The following is a 26,509-nucleotide window of genomic DNA, read 5'->3' on the forward strand; positions in this document are numbered from 1 at the left end:
AAATCAGATGGAGCTCTACCCTTAATTGCTGGTTTGGCCTAAAATTACAAATTTTTTAAACATAGGCATAACAAGATCACCAGATTTATATCTTTTGTAATGACTGCAAGATATATTTGGTAAACAGGCCTCATGCCATATATAGAGAGAGTTAACTGCTGTGCCTTTCAGCTAGCTCTAAGGACATGATTCTCCACAACATTTTTCCACAACTTGAGGAGACCGCCCATGTGGCCAGTAGCCAAACCTGCTGGGTTTATCCAGAGCTCCCAAGAAATGGAACCTACACGTGTTGCACGTTTACTCTTTGCCTATACACTGCGACATGGGTCCAATGTAAGGTTCCATGGATTGTGTTTTGCTTTTACAGATTGCGAGATGTTTGGTTAGTTGCTTCATCTATTACGTACTGTTTGTCTGGATGCAAATATTGAAATTAGTAAAAGTTCCAAGCTACACAACAAGTATTTCGAGAACTACTATTAAAAGAATTCATCTAAATTCAATTTGATCTCTCAAACAAAAAACTACGATGTTTTCACTTCTCCTTTTCCATTAATTTAGAAGGTTAGAACAGCAACGGCAGACCAACACCAACATACAGAGTACAATCTCAACTGTTGTATAGAGTCTTAGTCACCGCAAAATGTGACTATCACTAGATTCTACCTTAAGGGACCTAACCAACTGACGTAGGCACGGTTTGGTTTGCTATCGTGGGGTCTTATGATTTGATAATGAAACGGACAAGATTTCTGACAATATGCTTGTGGCACCCATATACCAATATATCAAATTATCAATAAGTTATCCACCTTTTATTATGCTTTTATATGTGCACAATATCCCTATCGTGAAAAATTGATGGGGAAATACAAATTACTGATAAAAAATGTTTTCCTAATGGCAAGCCAACAGAAAAATGCCGACAAGGCTAGGTTGACAGGGAAATAAATTTTCCATTTCCTTGTCAGTTTTCAGTAGTAGCACCATTTGTTACTTTGGCACTCTTCAAGGGTTTTGCTTGAGGTCCACTGCTCCGGACCTCTATGATGGTTAGTACAAAATCGAAACCATTCAAATTCAAGTAGACAATTCTAAATCGGTTACAAGAAGTTGACATGAATAAGTTTATTCTCTCGGACGGTAAGCATCATATATCATCTCAAACAAACAATAAAATAGGATACAAAGATCAAGCTATACCTAATCACCATGTATTATATGTCTATGCATAAATTAAATGACTTATGAATAATTTAATAGACAAACCATGTATACATTATCTGTTTAATGGTTTGTATACGATATTCAAGGTATTTGCAGATGGTAGCTATCTAAACTGTTGAACGTGCCCTCCTAACTTAGCTCTTCAGTTTGTAATATATATCAAAGATCATCATGCACATTAATTATTATTACTTAGATAATTATGCACTTAATCAGATGCTCTTTCGCGTGACATGACAGAGCTTTGGGTACTACGACTACTAGCTACTAATTAGAGTAGGATAGGAACAAATAGTAGGTGTGTACGCGTGGACGTGGTGCGTGGGCATGAGTGCGTGTCCGTTTCTCGTCCCTGACTCAAAAAAAAAAAGAAGAAGGAAAAACTACATGAGCTGATCAGGCCGGCAGTGCATTAATGCTCCATTCCCGTATGCATGCCAGCATCCTCTTTAAATACCCCACAGAGCAGCATGTAAACCTCAACAGCTCCTCATCATCCTTCTAAAGTTTCCAAGTTCGCTCTATCCAAGCTTCTTCTTCTTGCCGTCGTTGTTCGTTCCGGCGTTGCATCGCCATTGCATCATCAGGCACTTGCATTATCTTTCTAAGTACTGATCCTTAGTGAGGAGGCTCTACATTGGAAGAAGAGACATGTGGAGGCTGAAGGTGGCGGAGGGCGGCGGGCCATGGCTGCGGTCAACGAACAACTTCCTGGGCCGGGCGGTGTGGGAGTTCGACCCCGACGGCGGCACGCCGGAAGAGCGCGCCGAGGTGGAGAGGCTCCGCCGGGAGTTCACCGACCACCGCTTCCAGCGGAGGTCCTCCGCCGACCTCCTCATGCGCATGCAGGCCGCACGTGCTGCACATCGACCTCCTCGACGTAGCCTTCCACTGCCACACATCAAGCTCGGAGAGGACGAGCAGGGTCACCGAAGAGGTCGCGGTGAACTCCCTGAGGCGAGCGCTGGACCAGTTCTCCTCTCTGCAGTCGAGTGATGGGCACTGGCCGGGTGATTTCGGAGGGATCACCACGGTCGTCCCTACCATGGTGAACGAACCTTTTAATTAATTCCCAGCTGCTTTAGTTTTGCACACATTGCGTATAATGCCTGTGTTCCTCGTTTTTTTCCTTAAAAAGTATGTACTCCTCTGTCCCAAATTATAGGTCGTTTTGGATTTATTAGATTCATAGATTTTGTTATGTATTTAGATATACCTCATGTCTAGATTATTATATAATCTAGAAAAGTTAAAACGATCTATAATTTGGAACGGAGGGAGTAACTGACTAAATTTTATTTTTTAATTTTGCAGATAATTGCTTTGTATGTCACTAGATCACTCAATGCTGTGATATCAACGGAACATCGTCGGGAGATGTGCCGCTACATCTATAACCATCAGGCATGTCATACGCAGTGCTATCTCCGTTCTCAAATATATGACATTTGGAACAAACTAGATAGTTCATTTTTAACTAATTTGCTTATTCTAAGCGTCATGTAAAAGAAACTTCTATAACACTCAATGCCAAATTTGTTTATTAGCACTAATCGGCTTGGAAATCAAGACCTCCATTTGGCGCCCAATGAGACACTATCAGTATATCACACCGAGCAAATTTGTTATGCAGTATTTGGGCCAACTTTAATTTACTAAGAAGACGGAATCATTCATGCTAATGTACCTAGCGTTAAGACAGGCTATATCATGTTGTAAAATTTTTCAAACTCTGTTTCCTAATGGCACTTTGCATATACATTAATTTGATTCGTGCAAATACTTCAAGCCACTTAAATTTATATATTTGACAAATATATGTAGGCATTAATTTTGCAATGCTTCGCACAATTTTGATTTTAAAAATTCGAGACATGCATGCATAAAAGAACTTACATACATTAAGTATTCATGTTTTGAATTTAAAAAATGCAGAACGAAGACAGTGGATGGGGCACGGTTATCCGGGGCTCAAGCAACATGTTTGGTACATGCATAAACTACATCACTCTAAGACTTCTCGGTGAGGAGCCGAATGACAAGAACAATGCATTGGCGAAAGGGCGTGCTTGGATTCTATCCCATGGTGGTGCAGCTTCACTGCCCCAATGGGGAAAGATATGGTTCTCGGTATGCATCGAAGAATATACTTAATTAATAATCTTGTACAGTCTCTGATCACAAGTACGTTACATTTTAATGAAGGATGATCTGAAACCTTGGCTACTAATTAATCATGGCACAATATGTTTATAAAACCAAATAAACTTCAAATAATGTGTAAGTACCTCTACAGATGAATTTGAAAGGTAACAATAGCTGTAGAAGTTTTGGAAGTACCAGTATTTAGCTAGAGATCAAGATTCTCACACGTAGAATATTACCTGTGTAACTGTAGAATATTTTATGCACGGTAACATCCCAATCGGTAACACCAGATAGTAATTGATATGATGAGTATATTGATATAAGTTTCTTTTAATCAATGAAATATACTTGGAGTGTATGATTGGTCCGGATGTAATCCATTTTTTCCTGAACTATGGTTGATGCCCAGGTTTCTTCCATTTTATCCAGGTACATGTATTTCTTTCTCCTTTCCAATATTAAGGGGGTGTTTGGATGCGAGGTACTAAAGGGTCACATCGGATGTTCGGATGCTAATTATAAGGACTAAACATGAGCTAATTATAAAACTAACTGCAGAACCCCTGTACTAATTCACGAGACGAATCTATTAAGCTTAATTAATCCATCATTAGCAAATGGTTACTGTAGCACCACATTATCAAACCATGGACTAATTAGGCTTAATAGATTCGTCTCGCGAATTAGACTCCATCTGTGTAATTAGTTTTGTAATTAGACTATATTTAATACTCCTAATTAGTATCCAAACATCCAATGTGACAGGTACTAAACTTTATGAGCCTGTATCCAAACAGGCCCTAAGATTGACTGTTATTGAACTTCAAGTTATATTCCTTTATTTGCAGAGAAGCTTTGGTGCTTATGCCGTATGTTTTTTCAGTCGGTAGCTTATCTCTATGGCAAGAGATTTGTTGGACCAATTACACCAACTATACTGGCATTAAGAGAGGAGATCTATAACACACCGTATGACAAGATTGATTGGAGCGAGGCCCGCTGTGCATGTGCAAAGGTTTATTAGATTCCTTTCACTCTATAGTTTTTGTTTATTTCTCTCTTTTTTTTCATTGTCATGTAAGTTTTTGTTCCATTCAGCCAAAGAATGGGAATTTCATTTCAATGGGTTAGACTTAGCTCGCTCCATTCTTTTCCTCAGAAAAACATGACTAGTTTCCCACGTGAAGAAGATGTGGGCTCGCTCTAGAAGATGATATTGCTAAATAATTGGTCATTTTATTTGGGGTGATTTTTATTTCTTTTCTTTTTTTTATGTAAGGTTTTAGTTCTTTGATAATTTATCATGCAAACCATCAAAGAGTGAGAAGACGCTAGATCGCTGAATATAACAATGCCCCGCTTCTTCCAGTGCCTCTTCGACAACCGTAAAAGAATAAAAAATGTGTGATAAAAAATAATCATTATTAAACTAAGAGGGAAATTGACTTGTTGATGTGTTTGTTCCTCTGTTCTATTTTTTGCTTTTTGGTCATCTCAGGAGGACCTCCTCACACCACGCACACGTTTGCAAAATGTTATTTGGGCTTCACTCTACAAATGTGTGGAACCAGTGATGAGCAGTTGGCCTGTCAATAAGCTGAGGGAGAAAGCTCTGAAATACCTCATGGAGCATGTCTATTATGAAGATGAGAGCTCACAATACATCTGCTTAACCGCTGCAAGCAAGGTAATGTCCGTGGAGTTAAGATCTCGTCACTAAACGACATGTACAATAGTCCACTTCAGCCCTCCCATAGTTTTTCCACGTTGGATTTTTTTTATGATAAGGGGGAGAGGAAGGGGAGGTGAGAATAATACCATTCTCCAGTTATGCCATCTCTCTTTATTATCTAATATTTTGGTACTAGTTGAGAACACGTGCACTATTGTAGGTGTTATCGTTGTTGGATGGTAAATATTTTTGTTAGTCCATGAAAAACTAAGGCCCCGCTCGTTTTCAGCGGATTGGTCCAGAATGAGGCTCGTTCTGGGTGGTTTGAAGTGGCCCGGTTTGAAACCAGCCTTGCAATGAAAGTGCTGTTCTTTTTGATCTGGCTTGGAAGGAAAACGGCCTGGATTGAAATCCTCCCACACTCTTCAGCTCGGATTGGAACCCTATCTCCTCACCCCCTGAATTCATTCCTGGCCTGGAAGGAGTGAAAGGGCCGGATCCACTGATTCCTGGCTTGGAACCGTTCGTGGGCTGCCGAATGAGGTCTAAGGAATTTAAGGTCATAAGAGATGAATTAACAGTAAACACATTGTGCATATCGATTATCTATCTCCAAGGTTGCAAGTAGGCAAAGAGGCAACTGAAATGAGACAATAACATTGTGGCTTTGTGATCTATATGGTTCTCACTAATCAAACATGCATGTGCATGGACTGGTGCTTTTGGTGTTTGCTAATATTAGTTAACTTTGCTGTTTAGCCTCTAAACATGATCTGCTGCTGGGTAGAAGATCCAAACTCAGATGCATTCAAGCGTCACCTTGCAAGGATACCTGATCTATTGTGGCTTTCCGAAGATGGCATGAAAGGAAAGGTATAAATTTTCCCTTACTCCTGCACAGTTGTACTCATTTCTGTGCTATCTGCTAAACATATGCAATTAACTTTTTTTATTTGTTGTTCCTTCGTTTATGGATTTTAGGTTGTGCTGGCATGCATAGTGTACTATTGCTAATACATTGAGTTATGATGATCATACTTCAACAAAGAATATTTTCCTTTTGCCATTTAATGCCATTATCATTGCATATTATAAAGGAATTATTTAATACATAAAGCCAGTTAAGAAAGATGTTATGTATGTGCGTAGTTAAACTATGAGTTTATTATTTATTAAAACAAGTGATATCGACATCATTTACCATTGTTGTCGTAGTATGTCTTCGTATGATTTCTGTACTTGCACCGTTAAACTGTAAGTTCATATGCACCAAGATGGCTTTCTCATTATGAGCAACAACTCTATTACTTTATCATGATAGGGAGTTGATGGCTGTCAGAGCTGGGAGACAGCATTCGCTATTCAAGCAATTTGCGCTACAGATCTTGTAAACGAGTATAGTCCAACCATTAAGAGGGCCCATGAGTTCATGAAGCATTCACAGGGTTTTTTTAATCCTCAAAGCATATAATTATATAATTAACCATCACTGAAATAATCTGATACGGCATGCATGTCCTTACTTGAAAGGTTACGAGGAATCATCCGGGTGACCAAACTTATTGGCATCGCCATAGATCGAAGGGTTCTTGGACTTTTTCAACTGCAGACAACGGATGGGCTGTATCTGGCACGACAGCGGAAGCACTTGAGGTAAGTTATATTCACGTTCTGTTTTTGTTATCTTGATTTAGACAAGTAACATTGCCTATCACATAAGTTTCGCATAACCTAATCGTAATTACTATATGGAAGTTAACCTCAACAAAAACCTCGGTTTTATATGCTCTTTGACCCTATAGCCTTATTTTTTTTTATTCTAGAAATCTTACATACATAATTCTATTTCCAGGCTGTCCTTTTGTTGTCAAAGATCTCAAGTGACCTTGCTGGGGAAGCAATACAAAGTGAAAAGTTGCATGATGCTGTTGATTTCCTTCTTTCCCTCATTGTAATGATTCTTAGAAATTAAGCCATACTGACATGATTTACATTTTCTTAGTATTCAACTCACAACCCTAAAAAAGTGCCAATTGCTAAACGTCTATGGTTTTCTTTTAACAACACGGCAAAACCTTTTTTTGAATGGGCTTGTAGCCCGTGGCAAAGCACTAAGGGAGGAGCTGAGGCAGTAGAGGTTCGAGCCCCTTGTGCCCCCAGTCTCCAATGAAGACTGTGCAGGGAGCGCCTTAAAAAAAATCCTTTTAGCCGTGGCAAGTTTAGTTGGTTAGGAAAGAGATGAAAACTACACAAAATTTAATCATGTATTAGTAATACTAATAAAATAAATAATCAAGTATTAGTAATACTAATAAAAGAAATAATTTGAACTGACATGTGAGATATAATATAATAATGTTCGGGGCAGTTTATACAAGAATGTTTGGGACAGTTGATGGAAGAAATGATATACATGGGGCATTTTTGTGTATAGCATGAAATTCATCCTTTTTTAGGGAAATACAGTAGGAGAGAACACAATTGGCATGAAAGTTATCATGCTGATACAAAATGAATACGCCCAGCCAAACTTATGGGGCTCGGGGATAATGGGACTAGTTCTATGTGAGGGAATCAAAACTTACGTCATTATGGCTATTAATTTGGATCCATACAGATTTTGGATAGTAATAAATTTTAGAAAGTACTCTCTCCATCTAGAGATGTAAAGCATATTTTATTTCATTAGGACAAGCCTTTGACCAACGATATTCTATGGTATATAACTTCTAAATACAAAATAAATTGGCATTTTTACATTCATTAGGTCAAGCCTTTGACCAACAGATACTTTATGGGTATGTAACTTTTGGAAACAAAATTGGTATTTTTACATTTGTTAGGTTAAGCCTTTGACCAACAGTAGAGTAATATGAAATTCTTGACCCTTGAAATAAGTATCTTTCTCTTGCCATGGTTCTAACCGCAAAGGTCATCTACTAATGAGTAATTTCTTTACACTGTAGAACAAAGATGGTAGTTTTTCTACATATGAACCCCAAAGAACTTCTTCTTGGGTAGAGGTAAGTTTCTGCATGCATTTCTTGTGAAAGCATTTGCAAACTAGTATGTGTAGCAAACGTCCTACATATTATGATAGCATTTCTAAAGATGATTATAGTAATGTAATTCTTCCTATAACCAATTTTGATAATTTTAAAGATTTGGATCAAACTTTAAAAGTTTGATGGTAAGGTAGGACAACAAATAAAAAATGGAGGTAGTATTAGGTTATATTCATTCTGATTTATATGGTATTTCAACTCATCTCCTTGTTACCTTTACTGAAGTTTGCGGTTTTCCAATTTGGTAGTAATGTGCAGTTCAATATTACAAATTCTTTAGCTGTGCTTTGAGCTTTGTATTGTGTAACTTTATTGTTTATTTTTAGTACACCTTCAAGTTTTACTGCATTGACTGATTGACATATACTTTTTATTAATGACTAGATTCTCGGTCCTTGTGAGAATTTTCCAAATAGTGTCGTTGATTATCCGTAAGTGATGAAAATGGCATATTGCTAAGAAAAAATATTGCTAACACAGTTTTCACTCAGTTGAAATTATTCACGGTGTACCATAATTTTATAGATACCCAGAATGCACTGGATCATTCTTCAAGCTCTGGTATTGTTCAAAAAACTACATCCTGGTTACCGAACAAAAGAGATAGAAAATTGTATCGGAAATGCAGCAAGGTTTATTGAGAATAGACAAAATGAAGATGGTTCATGGTTTGTCAATTTAGCATTTTACTTCACTTAGAATTAATTTCTTTCCACTTCAATAATTAATAACGCAATTAGTTCTTTGGCATGGCAGGTTGGGAACTTGGGGTGTATGTTTCACCTATGGGATCTGCTTTTCGATTAAAGGATTAATTGCTGCTGGAAGAACGTATGAGAATAACTCTTCCATCAGAAATGCATGCCAGTTCCTATTGTCAAAGCAGCTCAGTACCGGTGGATGGGGAGAAAGCCACGAGTCTATGATAACTCAGGTAATCGTATTACCCTCTAATGCTATAGATCCTTCCGTTTTTGGTTGTCTGGTTGGTGATAACTAAAAAGGATACTAATAAGAAATCGACACATAAGTTACTCTGTAATGATGTTATTAGCAAAAATTTGAATCAAAATTACGTCAAGGGTTTATTGTGTATATATATGGACCTTTCTTTTATAATCACGCTCTAACTCAGTTTCAAGCGTAGCAAGTGCTTCTCCATTTACATATCTATTTTTTGCAATGTTTTTTTAGGAATATAAAGTGATTTTGCATTTATCATCTCTTAAGTTTTCTCTCTTGTAACACAAAACAGGTTTACCAAAATATTCAAGGTGATTGTGCTAATGCAGTGAATACTGCTTGGGCAATGTTGGCTTTAATTTATGCTGGTATGATTTGTTTGCTCTTGGTATAAGTTATGATCAAAATATGCGGTTTATTAGACTATTAATTGTTATCTTTGTTTGAGTACCAGTTTGAGAGAGATCCTACTCCACTGCATCGTGCTGCAAAAGAATTGATTAATATGCAGTTGGAAACTGGAGAGTTTCCCCAACAAGTATGTTCCCATTTTATTTGTATTGGTATTAGCACTTTTATTTCTACGAGTGAACTTTTTCTGTTGATTTTTAGTTTGAGCAGAAGTTTTGAACCGATGGCATATTAGCCATTTATTTATTGAGACTTAACATTGCCATTTGCTCACATTTTAATATGTGATCAAATGATATAAAGGGTGGCTACAATATATTATATATGTAACGACTTGATAATTTAGTTGCTATAAAGCAAACACATTTATACATCTGACTTTAATCACGTGATTGTAATGAAAGTTGTGAGTCAGGTAGCTCATGGAACGAACTTCACTCAACTTAAGTTTTTGAAATAAGAATCCTTATTTTGAATTGCCGGAGTCCTTTGAAATAAGGAGGTTCCATAGCATCGTAGCCATCTAACATCGTTCTTTGATGATTCAGGGCCCAATGGCGGATCTAGGATTTTACCATAGGGTATGCCTAAAAAAATTATTCAATTCGATAAAATCATTTACAATTCGATAAATTCAAAGATTAAGCTAGAAAAAATAACAAATCACAATATAAATAGTTCGAAATAAAAGGATAAAATAAACTTACAATAAACTCACGAACTGAAATAAAAAAATACTCATACATAAATAAATAAAAATATTTAAGAATATAAGTTTTTCCAAATAAGAAAGAAAATAGAAGATAGATTCATCTTTAACCTTCTTGTGAAGTTTCTCTTGTGGACGATCAGAAGTTTTCGTGCAACGACACAATGTCCCACGCGCAGTCACGCAAACGCGCTGGCCGGCCCGGGTGGCCTAGTGCGGCAGCTGGTGGCGTTGCCGTTCCGTGGCGATCTGACGTCGTCGTGGCGGCGCTACAACGGAGGAATCATCGTGGCGGCGCTGCAGCGGAGGAATCGTCGCGTCGAATCGATGTGCTAGGCTGGATGTCATGGCAGAGCCGCATAGGACTAGGGTCCGGAGGGATGGATCACGCTCATGGAGTCACGGGAGGAATCGTCAAGTTGTGGCCTCATGGGCTCCTGCCTCCTGGGCTGCAGGTTGGTTTCCACGTCGGGCAGAAAAGGAAGCACCGAACCAGGCAGCAGGCGCGACGATTCAGAACCAGGCGGACTGCACACGACGGATGTACTCCGTTACTCCGTACCAGGTAATTAAGATGCTGGGACCCAGGGTATGCCTGGGACCACCCGGCATACCGTGTAGCTCCACCAGTATCAGGGCCCATCTGATATTTTCTGGCTTTGCTTGTGTTTCAATGGTAGGAACATGTTGGATGCTTCAATTGCGCTGTTGTCTTCAACTACCCCAACGTGTTCCCCATTTGGGCCCTTGGCGAGTATCGCCGATGTATTGCGAAGAGAGATAGGCCCATGTAACTATATGTGAGGAGCGTATCATGGTGACAAGCAAACAAGTGGATGGCAGAATGATTATGATTGTATCACAGCATCAAACCACACTACAAATTAATATTGGACTAAATAAATTTAAATCATTATATCTCCAATAAATTGGAAATTGTAAAATTATCTTGATGTTTGTGTATTGGCATACGTATCAATCCCCTTCTGGGGTACAGTAAGCAGTAGCACAAGTTGAATTTCATAAACAATGCTGTGACAGAAAATAATAATAGTAAAAAATATTATCCTTGTAAAGCTCTCATTGGTGATATGATGTGGATGCTTATGTTAAAGGGTATATGTTGAGCTATCAGCTGAGATCATCCATGCTTGTGCCTTTGCTGCAAACGTGCGGTGAAGAGTTTGCATGTGTCTCTACTCCTGGTGCTGTTAAGTTGTTCTACATTACTTAATCTGCATGTCGCAATCGTCCTCATTCTAAGTCGGTCCTTTTGTATACAGATCTTTAGTAACATCGGTGCAGGTTATGGCGTGATCTTAAGTGCCAAGTGTATAAGCAAGGTAAGAATTTCATCGCGTTTAGCTACTACACCTGAATATTTGACGAGTCGCCGTTCATCGCGTTGATCCATTTCTACTTGAGTAATCCTAAGCATTTGATCTGCTACCATTTGCTTCATCTTGAGTGTTTGTGTGCACGTGGAAGTGTCCAGGCTTTTATCTCTTCAATGTTTTTTTTTTCAGATTTCGGCCCAAATCCTGTCCAATTCCAAGAGGATGGGCCAAACGTGCATGACGTATATATAATCCTCAACACAAGCTCCATGCCTATCTGAACGTTAAGCTCAGCAAAGGTCTGACCCTTGCACAGTTGCTGCCGATACCAAGCCAACTTTTCTCACAACTCAGACAAATATGTGTCAAAGCAACAAAATGGTTTGATTTTTTTTAACGTAAATGGCAGGAGCTCCGCCTTTCAATTAATATGAAAAGAGTTTAAAGAACGGAAGCAAATAGTACTCATGCCACTGCAGCCGCATAAGAGTGCCCCGACACACGCCTAGAGCGTTATAGAAAAAAACTATATGATCTAATTTAGGGACCGAAGCGCCCGTCTATATTGCTCTATGCATTCCTTTATTCGCTCTGCCACGTGCCACTGCAGCCGCACAAGAGTGTCCAGACACACGCCTAGAGCGTTATAAAAAAAAATTATATGATCTAATTTAGGGACCGAAGCGCCCGTCTATATTGCTCTATGCATTCCTTTGTTCACTCTGCCACCTGAGGGGCCGTTAGGAGCTTGTTTCAAAAATTCGCCAGTTACGCTCTTTCCACGGCTTATTTTTGAAAAAATGGTTTACATTTTCACTAACAAGTTCTCTTTTGCGAACGTGGGCTCGACAAGAGAACAGGTCATTAACGGTTGGAGGTTTTTCGTCCGTTAATGGCTCTGCCTTTCAGCCAGCTCTCCGATCCGTAGCATTTTCCACAAGCTCTTCGATCCACAGCATTTGCTGTTGCTGATGGCCATGTTTCTCCACAGCATTTCGATCCAAGTTGAGGGGCACGGTGATGGGGACGGGAGCGCTCAAGCGGCCACGGCCAGCATCCGAACTTGCAGGGTTTTATGCATGTAAGTACATGCGTGGACACGAATAGATCATCACAAATCTAGACATCCCACATGTTGCACATTTGCCATCCACTGTTTGCCTTACCAGTGACATTAGGGCCAAATATACGGTTCTATGGATTATTTGTGATGTTTAAGTAATTGATGGGTCCTCTCGTATACAGTGTGTTTGCAAAAAAGAGAAACCAATACTTCCTTTGTTTTTATACAAAGTATGTTTAGGACAGACGACTATTAGTCCATTAATATTTTATTTATGTGATACAAAACTTCAATTATAACTATTTTTTTAATATGAGTCTAATAACATCAATTGTGTGTCCTAACAAAACAAAATAAGCCATGTAATTTTTCAAACAACACAATAAGCATGTGCTGAACCATGACTCTAAATGAATTTATCTAAACTCCAACTGATTTTTATGCGCGCACATGTACTCACCCTATGAATACATGCACGCTCCTACTCCTAAAGGACTCAACCGGCAGATCTAAAGATTAACGAGGTCATCACAAGGGCCTCACTAAAGTGGAAGAATATCAACGAGGTCACCACAAGCGCCTCACTAAAGTGGAAGAATATCGTCATTAATTCATAAAATAGATATAAGAAAATACGAGCATCCATACTAAGTTGAGAACTCGAATTAGGCTGGCAAGTTTCATCACGAGGAACCTCACCAACTATGTCACTCTTGGTTCACAATTGGTTTCTCAAATACTAGTAAAGTATGAAGTCTTTTGACCAAAACTATGAATCTTTTTTTCACATTTGCTTTTTCTACATCGGTTTATATATAATTTAATCATAACATGACAACTAGACCTATGTTACTTTGACAAGCTCAGCTCTTGCGGGGTCTAATCTCATAACGATAAACATACAGCGGACAACTCAGTAGTTGAAGGTGTGTGTAGGCCCTATAATGATGTTGATATCTAGCTAATCGCAACATATGCACCACCACATTATCAGCATCTGTGCAGCTGTATTGTATTCAATCCAAGTCCAAATTGCGGGTCACGAATTTTAGTCAAACATATTCCGAGTAATTTTTGTGGCACCTATATCTATATCTATATCTATTATCTATCTATCTATCTATCTAAGTAAGTAAGTAACGTCTCTGCCGATTTTTTTCGTCCGTTGCCCAGCTCCCGTCCGTTTCCCACAATTTCCGCGTCCCACCCGTCCCCTCCATGCTTCTCTGTTAACACGCCCCGCGATTCCGCCACCGAAAAATTAAAGACGTGAGCGGCGAATCCCACCCGAAATCCCCGAGCTCGCTCGCCAATCCGATCCGCCCTGTCGCCGGCGGATTATCCTCTTCCAGTCCGCCGCCAAGCCTTCCGTGACCCGGCCGCCCGCACCCCCGCCCGCCGCGGTGCCGGCCGTCTGTGCTGACGCCGCCGGTGATCTCCGTCGTCTCGAAGCAGACGGTTTTGCCGACCGTCCGTGTCCCATCCTTCTCCTCTTCCAGTCTGCCGCCGGCCCTTCCGTGACCCGACCGCCCGCGCCCCCACCCGCCGCGGTGCTAGCCGTCCGCGCTGGCGCCGCCGGCGATCTCTACTTGCGCTCGAACGGCGACGTAAACCGGCGCATGGGACACCGCGGCGGCTGGCGAGCACGTGCGAGGCGCGGGTAGGTAATGGCATCTCTCAAGACCAGTGCGTTCCTCGCTCACCCATTGGATTTGGGGGTTATCGTTTTCTAGAGTTTGCAGATGATGCTGAATGGGAGAGGCGGGATGCTGCGCAATGGTGTGACTCCGTTCGGGAAGCTGTTCAATCGAAACGCCGCATGTTCATGTGCACGCACACCCAAGTTATTCCTTTCGACCTTTCCCATATGATTTCTTTAAGTGGATCGCTTTCTGTGGTCAGATTTAGAGAGATAGCATTATCGCACCTGATCAAATTCTTCCTTTTTAATTTCCAATGGGAAGGATGTTAAGTGGTGTGATGGGTTCAATTTGGGGTGTGCTGATGTTGATTATTGCCTTTTATTTCTTGTAATTGTATAATAAAGTGCAGGTCTTTGTTACAATACAAATGAAACAGCTCTCAAGGATGCTTTCTCTCAACATGGCGATGTTATTGCAGGAGCTCTGCTTGATGCCTAGAATTAAGTGTGCGCGTTTTTATACACTGAAGTTGCGGTACTCTGCTCCTGAGCGGTATCAACCTGTTGCAATGTGGCCTTCTATTGATGTGAATTCTAATGTTCGTGGTCAGATTTGTTTCCAGGTGATGTAGTAGAGACTTGTGTAACTGTGGATCAACTTTGCTGATTGAATGTCGGGCAACCGATTGCTTTTCTAGCCCTTTGCTTTCAATAGGAATGGATTAGACCAGTCCCTTAGGTTTTGGTGGGAATATCAGTTCAGATTCAATTCCCCCAACAGAAGCGCATTCCCTACCCATCCAAAGGGGTTGAATGGCCTAATTCCCATCCATGTATGCAAGTTTGCTTCTCTCCCTTTTTTTACAATTGTTTTGCTTACCTAAAAAATGTGACCATGATTGCTCTGCTTCTTGGTTTCAGTTTCTTTTGAGAATTGGTCATCATGGGGTGGGAGCTCACTGAGGTCCCTGGCAACCCGACGACCTCCCTCCAGGACTCCACAGGTATTCCAATCGGTTTAATTGCCCTAGCCTGCAATTGAATTTTATTGCTATTTGATTTTGTTTTTCTTGTTGCTTTGCATACCAGTTGATGTGGTGGCTGCCAACATTGAACCAAAGCTAACCAACGCTCTCATTAGGTAAAGGACTTTTCATCCCTGTTCTTTTAGTTTGGATTCAAACTTATCAGTGGTCTGTACTGTTTTGGGAGTTATTGTTTAGTTAAGAAATTCAAGAAATAATAGTTGGAGGGCTTTGCGTTGGGTTAAGCAATGGGTGTCTAGAAAAGCCAATATTACATCTGGAATTTCTACTCTTCTGCATAGGAACATATTGTTGTCTTTGATTTTCAGTTATGTTGCATCCACCTGATATGAAATTCAAACCCCCAATGTTTCTGTTTAGTTCTCTCTTCAATAAGAAAATCAACACCATGCTACATCTTTCTCTCTCCGAGTTGCAATGCGTTCCTGGTTGTGTTTGGCTTTAGCTTGACCAATTAGTGTAATAAACATTCCAAGTAATTTTTTTACTGGTCACAGGCAGTTGAGCACGATATGTCCTTTGGAGAATCTGAGGCATGTAAAGCGGGTTCGTCGATGTACTGAATGCAGTAGAATATGCAAATTCTCTCAATTTTTATTTTCTGTTGGCCTTCTGAGCACACTACTCATGGAAGACATGTCACTAGCTTTCTGAAAACACATGTTCTAAAAGTCATGCCATAGCTCTAGAAATACTCCTAAGTGTCAGATACAGAATGATATTTAGCAGAGTTTGCTTCAGTAGTGTCCGTAGAATAGTAGTCTGAATATTTACAGTATACACTCATTTCTGAATATTCTGCATCAGTTTGAATTAAAATGCACAAGACATTCTCAGGAGCCTCTTCAGGATTCAGAAAGTGGTGTGCTGGCCAGCTGCTGCAACACATTCTACACTGGATTCAGATGTACAAACATTTTTTTGTTCCAATCAGATGTTCAGATTCAGTGGAAACACAATAAAAAAGTTACACAACATGATAAAAAATATGGTGCGCTACACACACGATAAAAATATCACGCGCTAAGCAACGTCATTTCGCCGTAGCAACGCACGGGCCTCTTGCTAGTATACACTAGTCTGAGTATAGCCACCGTTAAGGTTTTAAGCACAATGACCTAGCTACAATCATCTTTAGTACCAAGCGGATGCCACATTAAAAAACCATAAATCATATGCTAGTTACTCCCTCGGATTCAAAACACACCGTTCATGACAACGTACATAGTCGGTCTCACTTCGACCAATAATTTTTATGCAATTATGGTATTTCAAAGGAAGGTAGATAAATATTTTGAAACTACTTTTTCATGTGAAGAAAAGGAAACACTGAGCACCTAGGAGTATTAATATTATATTGCCAATTCATATATTTTTTACAAATTAATGGTGAAAGTTAAAGGAAAGTCTGACCAGTAGGAATAATCCTAAAAGGGGATGCATCTTGAACCAGAGGTAGTATCAGTAAGGTCAGTCTTAGTGCACAGTTTCATTGTACAGTTACCAAGACTGGAAACTAGGTAACTGTGCCTGTTGAGTTTCATAGGGATGAAACTCCTCTCACATGTGATGAAACTATTACTCTCTTCTCATAAATACCTTGCCAAGTTAGTAAAATTGATGATGTGGTATGAAAATTAATGTTTATGAAACTCTCCATGAAACTCCCACTGAAACTGGCCTAATGAAGAATTGATGCTAGGAATTGACATGTGGAATGGAATGCCACGGTGCCATATCGCAATCAAATAATGCCACTACTCCATTAGTTAATTAGTTATAATAATGGAGCGGTGCCATCTTTCACTGTCACCATACCATACGAGATAATCGGTGAAGTAAAGAAAAACTAGATTGTTTGATGGCATACTTATGTGTTTTCTAGCAAAAGAACACACGCACTTATATCACTCATGGCTTGGTTCATGCGGAGGGGTTGCACTAGATCTAAAAGGGTCTTCAATTTGAAATTAGACATTGCTCAATCTACCTTTTTTTTTCCAACGATATCCCATGGATCCTTGATTGTGATACGGTATAAACATCAAACCACACTATAGATGACGACATCGCCCTAATTAAAATAAATCTACGCAGTTGTACGTAGTATCTCCAAAAGATGAGCATGTATAGTGAGATTCGCTTTCGTGTATATCTCATATACACATAATACAATATAGGTTACACGTATGAATGATGCGATCTTTTTGTTGTAGTTTGCTGTACCTATCAATCTCAATCTCCTCCAAGGATACAGTAAGCGCAAGTTGGATTAATTGCTGCATCAGCAGTGTCGTGACAGAATTAGAGAAGAACGGATGGAAGGAACCAAGTAGCACATCCATGTCATGAGCTTTAATTTCACCCCGTGTCTTTCATGACGTGGACGCTTATAATAAAGAAAAAAAAGGTTCAGTTATCAGTTCCTGCCATCCATGTCTTTACACCATATATGTACCCTTGCAATTTGCAAGAATTATACAGTGTCCATGCAGTGTTCGTTAAAAAAAACCCCATTACATGTACCCCAGTGTTCGTTACTATATGCACTCATGAGAACGATGTGATGTGCGATTTGAAGGAGAAAAAAGAGCTCCCTTTGTCCATTCTTACGACAAGTCTTTAATCAATAACTCCGTTAATATATGATTTTTATGACAAAAATCGAAATTTAGCTTCGTACTGAAACAAAGAAAATCCGTGTAGCTGTGCTTTCCCATCACGCATTTAAATGATGTATTAGTGGTATAATTATGAAGGTATTGTCCTAAGTATTTTTTTTTGAAACGAAATATTGTCTTAAGTATTACTATTATGAACAATAAACTGATGGAGTTACTCCCCCCTCCAAATTTACTATTCATTTTAGCTTTTCTAGGTATATAGATGTATCGGAGGTAGTATTTAGAAAAGCTAAAACGAATAGTAATTTAGGACATAGGCAGTACTTGTAGAAATGCCCGTGCCAGTATGGTTGCTTAGCGTTTACATTGATGTTGTTGCTTCCACGATTTTCTTAGAGTTTCTCATTTCAAAGGAAGATTTAGAGCACCCAAGAGAGATATATTAAAATAAAAGATCTCATGATGTTTGAAGTTTAGATAACTTATATTGAATACAAAGGTAACTAAATGAAGCTATAATGTGAAAATATTAAATCACCCAGGATTGCACAAACTCTTCTAAGTAATACTTAAAGATACGGAATGACTAATGCAGCCCAAACTGGCCCACTACACCCAACCGGCCAACTCCCCGCAGTCACGAGGTCATCCTGTTTGTCCCGTCACCGTGCTCGGGTCCGATGCGCCGGCCCACATCCTCAACCCTAACTCCACACTTCCACCTGACGCTGTCGGCCGCTGCCGCCACCACGGTCTGCCCTTGTTCTCCGCTGACCGTCCGCGCCACCTCCCCCGCACGCTGGAGCCTCGAGGTCAGCCGCGCCGCCACACCCTGCAAGCGTGAGGGCTCCCGCCGGCCCCGCTGTCAGCCCCTCCAGGCGTGCAAGCCTCCGCCAGGAGCGTCCTGCGCGTTGTAGGTTGGCCCACTCTGGAATCCTCCTCCCAAGCACCAGCAACCCTCCCCCCAGCCATCGCCCCTGTTCACCTCCTTTCACCCTCCTCGTCCTCGACGCAGGACTAGGTGCGGCCGGCGGTGATGTTGCTGCTCAGCGGCGCCCCTTACCGACGGCTCGCATTCATCCCCGTCACGGATTCCGGCAGCACCCACACCCCCACAGCAGCGTCCTTGTCATCCTCCCTCCGCCCTCCTCCCAAATAAACCTACGGCAGCGACCCTCCCCCCCCCCCCCCCCCCCCCGCCATCGCTGCTGTCCACCTCCTTTCGTCCTCCTCGTCCCCAGCGCAGGACCAGGTTTGGCCGGCGGTGTGGCTCCTGCCCGGCGGCGCCCCTTTCCGGCAGCTCCCATTCATTCCCATTACGGATTCCGCATCCACACCCCCACAACAACGTCCTTGCCATACTCCCTCCGCCTTCCTCCCAGCAGATCTGTAAGTGACCCAAATCAATTCCCCACATTCTGTTAGTGACCAAATTATGTTTTTACTAAATTGAATTGATGAATTACTAAATATAATTTGTTTCTCTCTTCATGTTTACTAATTTTTAAGTTTTTAAACAGTAGTAAGATCTGAAGTGTTGTATACTATTCATAAAAGTGTATCTTCTTTAGCAGGTATGACTTCAGAATGTTCCTTTTAGTAATCTCTTATTTTGTGAGGACTTCTGTATACACAATGTTTTTTGTGTTTGTCTCAGTTGTACTGATCTTCTTCTTCTTTTTCTTCTTCTTCTTCTCTTCATCATGTAGACCTATTAGTATCTTTATATTTTTTGTCGCTGTTGCCCTAGAAAGCGCGACATACAGTTGGCCATGTGAGAAAACTGGTTCAGGTAGGTACACGCCAACTTTTGGTATTGTCTGACCTTGTGATTTATTTATTATCATGGCGAAGCTTAGTCTGATAGGAAATTGTTTCCTCTTAAGATGAAATGGGAACATCTCATCATCAGAGGGGCATAATGGGATTCTAGGTAAGAAAACTCTCATCCCAGAATGTTGTCCCAGTACAATTTCTGCATCAATTGAATTTTTTTGAAATCCTTATACCACCAACCTTGTGCCATTGCAAAGTCCATTAGCTGGGTTGATATTCCTAAGTAGTATGATAGGACAGTTAATTTTTAGCTTTAACATATGTGGCGGTAGTCTATTTGGTGTAAGTGTGTTCAGGAATTCTGTTGGATAGTAGTTATGAGAATCATCTTCTACTGAATCAAAGCTGTGATATACCATCTCATCTTCTTGGAAACGCTCAATCATTTTTAGATTTATGTTGTCCATGCCGTCATTCCTTGTTGATAAGATTGCTCTTGAAGTGATGTATGTTGGATCTTTTAGGAGAGCATTGTCCATTTGATAGATATTGTTGATCAATGTATCGAGGCCATTGTCATCTGTTGTATGTTGCACACATATATTTGTAGGTAGACATATTTCTCCATTTTCATTTGTCTCTTTGGTGCCATTTCCTATACGCAGTAGGTATTCTGCGAACCATGGGTCTTTATGTGCCCTCATGTTGTGCACGAGTTTTAATTGGTGCATGCAATTCCAAAGGCCAGACCTTCTTAGTGATGCATCCACTATTTGAGCTCTTGTTCCCTTTCGCACAACAGGCAGAATGTGTCTAAAATCTCCACCAAATACCATTGTTTTTCCACTAAATGGAAGATTTGGGTGGTCCATTATATCCCTAGTACTTTTGTCTAGAGCCTCGGTTGCTTGCCTCTTAGTCATAGATGCTTAATACCAAATAATTAATGAAGCTGTCCGAAGTAGCTTAGCTGTCCCACTTTGTTGTGTGAATGAACAAATAGACCCATCATCTATTCTTAGTGGTATCTTGAATCTAGAGTGGGCGGTTCTGCCCCCTAGCATTATTGAAGCTGCTACACCAGATGTTGCTGTAGCTAAAGCTATCTTACCTTGTCCACAGACTGTAACCAGTAGCGCTCTATATAGAAAGTTTTCTTGTACCTTCTGGTCCATCGACAAAGAATAGGCCTCCTGAATCATTGTTAACTGCAGCTAGAATTTTTTTGTATGCAGCCCTTTGTTCCTTGTTTAGGTATGTATGCAAAGATGCATCCTCTTGGTCTACCTCAATCATGGATTCCTTGGTGATCTCGCTTGGTACATCGTTTGTCGTGTTTTGCTGTTCGTCAATCTCTGGAAGAGGAAATGACCGTATGTCTTTGCCCATTGATTGCAACATATCCCTGATATTTTTCAGCACCATTTGTTGGACCATGTGTTTGCATTTGCAGTTTCTGCTATAGTCTTCTGACATTGCTTCGAGGTGGTTGTTCCATAGTGTACGGATGTTGCTGGGCTCACAAAACACCACAATTGTTGCAAAGAGCTGTCGTAGTGATGATGGCATACGAAACAACTCAGCTTCCGTCATGCAGTCATCTATTGTATTATCTGCTTCAATTAGTCCCCTTTTTTCTGCAGATTCTTGAAAGGTTGGCACTATTTTATCATCAATTGTTCGTAAGTCTTCGTAGCACGTGGCTCCTGTCATGTGGTTTAGTAGAACTCGAAGGTAATATCGGTCTCCTTCACCTGGATGTGCAGCTACTATTCTACCAACCTAGTATGTAGCTTTCCGTTTCCTCTGTTGCCAAAACTTTCCCTGTTTGTTCCAAGTATAGTGTTCAGGAAAATCCCTGTATAGTATGCCTCGTGCATTTTCATGTAACATGTTAGCTTTGAAGTATGCAGTTAACATTGAACTTTCCGTGCCATCACGGTTGATAACGTTCTCATTTTTTTCTTTTCCATGGTATGACCATGTGCATGTTTGGGAGATGAAGCTGCAGTTGCATGACTGATGGGTTTATCTTGCTTAATTCGAAGCCATATATTCTCCATAGTGCTTCTGGAGGTGTAACCCACCGTGCGTTTCTGTACTGTCTAATTTCATCAATTTCTCCTTCATCATCTGCTCCAGTTACAGATATAGAGGCCCGGTCATATCCCTTGTAGATGTATTTGAACAGGTGCTTAACAGCTTTAATGCTTGAGCATACCTCAACATTTATGTGGCAGTTGAAAAAGCGCAGTAGGTATGGGTTGTAAGGAACAACCCATCTGTTATCTAGTTTACAATTCCGGATTGTTTCGGTGCGTCCGTCATTCTATCTTCTATACAATGGGTAGGAGTCCTTGACTTGAATTGTAGTTTCATTAAGTGATCTTGGATAATTTTTTTGCAAGATGCTCGATTCTTTGTGCAAGGGCAATTTCTATTTAATATGCTGCAAGGGCCATGCATCATATGTTTGACGACCATTTTATATAGATCTGGATACTTATGCTTGTCTGGTAGCTCAGCAGAGATTATTCTGTCATATTCCTCTGGACATGTGTACTTGTATTTTCCAGTCATTATCAGCAAGAAGTGAGCACGAGGTAGACCTCTCTTTTGAAATTCTACAACATAGGTATATGCCTTTACCTTTCCAAGAATGTGCTTTTTCAACAGTTGATTCTTCATTTCTTCTAGTTTTGCCCTGAAAACCCTAACCATGAGATCTGGGCGATCTTGAGGTGTTTCTGCAAACTCTAATTCTCGGGTGATCTCTTCCCAGTTTGGGTTGCAGGTCATTGTTAAGAATATGTCTAGCTTTCCATATTTCCGAACTAAAGCCATAGCATCTAGATATCGTCGCAATTTATTTCTTGGCCCTCCAATAAATGATGATGCTAGCACTGTTCGTTTTCCTAGTTTATCTCCCTTTTGTTCTCTTTCTTGAATGCTATCCAAGAGGCCTTTGTATAAATCTGCCCTTATTTCTTTCTAATGATGCCATATATAGTCCAATTTGGAGCTCTCAATCTTGATGTATGTATCAACGACAAACTGCTGAAAAAGTCTACCACCGTGCAATATTGGGTTGAATATGCTTGGTCTTGGATGGAATTTATAGCAGTAATATTCTCTCATGGTTACCCATAACTTACTGCTTGAATCTGTGTAAGATTTGGAATGCTAAAGTTAAAGGAATATTTATGTAGTTGTTTCATATATGTAAACTAAATTTAGAAGGAAAAAGTATATGAAATTCTAACCTAGGTCATTATCACTATTGTTGTGATCAACATTACCATTTCTCAATTCTTCCATTATTGTATTGGCCCTTGGGATATTTGAATGCCAACCGAGTTCACTCTTGGACATAAGACAATGGATCATAGCAGCCATAGTACGATTTGATGCCTTGTATTTCATTGTTGTTTCCATGTAGTATTACATTCTTGTCAAAGGTATTTCTTCTTTCATTTCCCTCGATCCACACTGCACCTACCTCAGAAGTTATTGGTGCATTGTATGTTCTTTGGTCTAATCTTTGGTCAAGGTTCAAGATCAGCCTGTAGTCATCAAGTTTTTCGTTCTGTCCCAAACTTCTAAACTATTTAGAGTATGGGTTTTCACGTAGAATTTGTGTTAAAATTATGACTACATGTTTGTCTTGCTTGTACTTTTCTTGACGGCAACATTGATACCGATGCTCTAGGCTTGGATCATCATCGTAGAAGTACAACTCTAGATGCTTTGGATCTATGCGACTATTTCCAAATGATTGTATATTGTGATACATCTGGCCATGAGCTCGAAAGGTGTAAATACCAGCTTTTTTCATGTCGATGGTCTCACTGTCTAGGTGGCAATAAAGAGATGTAAATGAGAAGTGTCCATTGAAAAATCTTATATTGTTCTGAAAATATCTTGCTTGTCCAAAGTCTCATGAGTTCAAGAGGTGTCTCTGGATTGGCTAATCTAATCTGTCCCTTTCTGCAGCATAACCCCTCAGATTTGTACTCAAATTTCTTTGCATTGCAGTATATGTAATTTTATTTATTTTTCAACTTGTTGTGTCGTCTGGTACGTTGTTGTAGACAATGTCATATGGATCTGAGATCTTTGTAGCAGTTTTTTCGTCTTCTCTGATTTCGATATCCACATCTCTGTCCCATTCTATTGAATTTTTTATACAAAAAGTTTTAGGAAAGTATTAACATAATGATGGAAGGATTTTTTTTTAAGTATTAAAGCATACCTTGACATAAGAACATGTAATCATCCTCGTTCGTGTCTTGTTCAAATATCACTCCATCATTACCTGTAAAGTATTTTGTGAATGCATATTTATGTTTCTTTTGTATCATGTGAGAATTTACTTTGGAGTTGATAACCTTACCATTATCTTCATCATTTGTTAGTTGTGTTGGGGCATCAATGTCTTCTATGGTTGGGCATACTGAAGAGGGTATATCTGTTGGATGGAGATTGTTAGTAGAATATATGGATGTATGTAGTCTATTCAAATGTTAAAGTATTGTATAACGTGTATTAAGCATATTTTGACCAACAATACTTTTGTATTGGAATTTGCATATATTGTATTGAAATGCGAAAGTGTTGTATAGAATTTAGAGTATTACCGAGATTTATGATTTCTGGCTGTTTTTGCATTTTTTTGTCATTGTCCTCTTCGCTCATGGATACATCTTATTCTGATGATGAATAAATTGTCCCCTTTTATTTTTCCATGAATTTTTTGTTTTGACGGGCTAGCAATGTTTGCCTTTCTCCTGGCGTCACATGTTTCATGTGTTTAACATTAAGGCTAGATGTACTAACTTCAACTAACATATCTGTTTCCATATATGTAGGATTCTCCATTGCAATTGAACCTTTCATTATTTTGCTGCTCCTCATTTCACGGTTAGTTATGGCTTGTTCTATTCTAGCTTTATTTTATTCTGGCTGCATATTTGCATATTTCTATCTCTCTTTTGCACATTTTTTTTGGTAGTGTGTTGCATCTCTACCTTTTCTTCTATGATAGGCTTCACGTTGTTTTTTCAGTTTATCCTGCTTTTCTTCATCTGTCATTTTAGCATAACGCTCTGTATCTCTTTTCCTTCTCTTTTCATTTGCATCAATGACATGTGATTGTAACTCCACTGCATGAGAATTTTGTATTCCTTATAAAAATGCTACAAGTATATGCAGTTAATTTGGTAATACTAACAAATAGATGTTACCTTCGTTTTTCACAAGTATAGAGTTGTTTGTTGCCATCTGGTTTGGCAAATTGAAGGGTGTTCTGTGCACAATAGATTGAAAGAGAATTTTGTATTCCTTATAAAAATGCTACAAGTATATGCAGTTAATTTGGTAATACTAACAAATAGATGTTACCTTCATTTTTCACAGGTATAGAGTTGTTTCTTGCCATCTGGTTTGGCAAATTGAAGGGTGTTCTCTGCACAATAGATTGAAATAGTATTAACTTATAATAGACAATATGACTACTGGAAAAGGTAGGAGGGTTTGTTTTTAGTAATATTAACAACATGCATTGTGCGTTTGTTTTTATTTATGATCCTTTGACAATTTTTCTATTGTTGCCTAGGATGAAACACAGAAGGAAACGATTAGTGCACCAGAGGGAGATAACTAAAGGATCAAGATGGGTGAGAACGGGATCCATTTTGTGACTTAATTGGTAGGTCTCAAAATCATGCTGGGCATGCACAAGACTGTTAGACACATGTTGCACAACCATATTGTGAGCTCTGCAGGTGGCAAAGGTCTATCAAATAGGTAAATCGACCTCTGCTACTACTGCTCATTTTCACTACCATTCTTAGGACTTTTTTCTTATGATACACCAGTAGAGCATCTCACAGATAAGAAAAAAGAAGCTAGTTTTACTCCTGTTATCTTATTGAGGATCCATTTGGATGAAATAAAATAAAATACTGCATAGTTTGGCATGCATCATATTATTATCATCGTGAGACTGAGACCTTTGGCACTTCAAACTGACAAAAGGACTTTGTTCTTTACAGGCCAAATTTCTGGCAATATTGATTGTGGTTCCCTGGGTGATTGATTTTCAGGAGATTAGAGAATATTAGGCAGCCTAGCTAATGTACATGATAAAATCAAACAGCAAACAGCCAATGTATCTGCTAGCATACAACAAAAACGAGAGCCAGTTTTAATCAGAATATATTGGACAGTGTGTGGATTACCAAGGCGTAGTAGAAAATACTTGACAAGTGAGTTACAATTTGTTTGAAAATAGTCATGACAAAGTATTAGAACAATGGAAGAAGCCACAGAACAACACAAGGAGCTTCTGGTATGAGATGATTATGTGAAAACTATTAAAGTTTAGCAGAAAGAATCAGTTCATTTTGTGCCAAGACTATCAATGAAACCTGTTTTGGTACACTAGTTCACCTCATAAGCATCAAAAGAAATTGTGTTTCTTTGGTAATCGAATGGTATGTGAAGATAGTGCATAGAAACCTATGCAAGAAAGGGTCTCATGATTTCAGAAGCAGGTATCAGCAAAAAACATGATTTCAGAAGCAGGTATCAAGTTTCCTCACAACAAATAAGAAAAAAAAAATGCAAGTGCATTGATGGATAATTTCTAGCCCTTGCCTATTGGGAGCAATCTGGTGGCTTCTTAAACATTGCTTTAACAGTGTGAACATTCTTAGGTTAATGTGTTGAAGCATACCCATCTTTCTGGATTGGTTCTTCCAATTGTTCTATGATCTTCCATTCAATAACTTGCAGGTTTTTCCAATTATGGTCAATCAACTCT

General features: G+C 39.5%; 1 pseudogene; it reads left to right on the forward strand.

Annotated features, from left to right (window-relative positions):
• Positions 1-1,791: 1,791 nt before the first annotated feature.
• On the forward strand, positions 1,792-11,149 carry LOC117866163 (achilleol B synthase-like; annotated as a pseudogene).
• The last annotated feature ends 15,360 nt before the right edge of the window (positions 11,150-26,509 follow it).

This window comes from Setaria viridis, chromosome 1 (genome assembly GCF_005286985.2).
Source record: "Setaria viridis chromosome 1, Setaria_viridis_v4.0, whole genome shotgun sequence".
NCBI classification, from domain to species: Eukaryota; Viridiplantae; Streptophyta; class Magnoliopsida; order Poales; family Poaceae; genus Setaria; species Setaria viridis.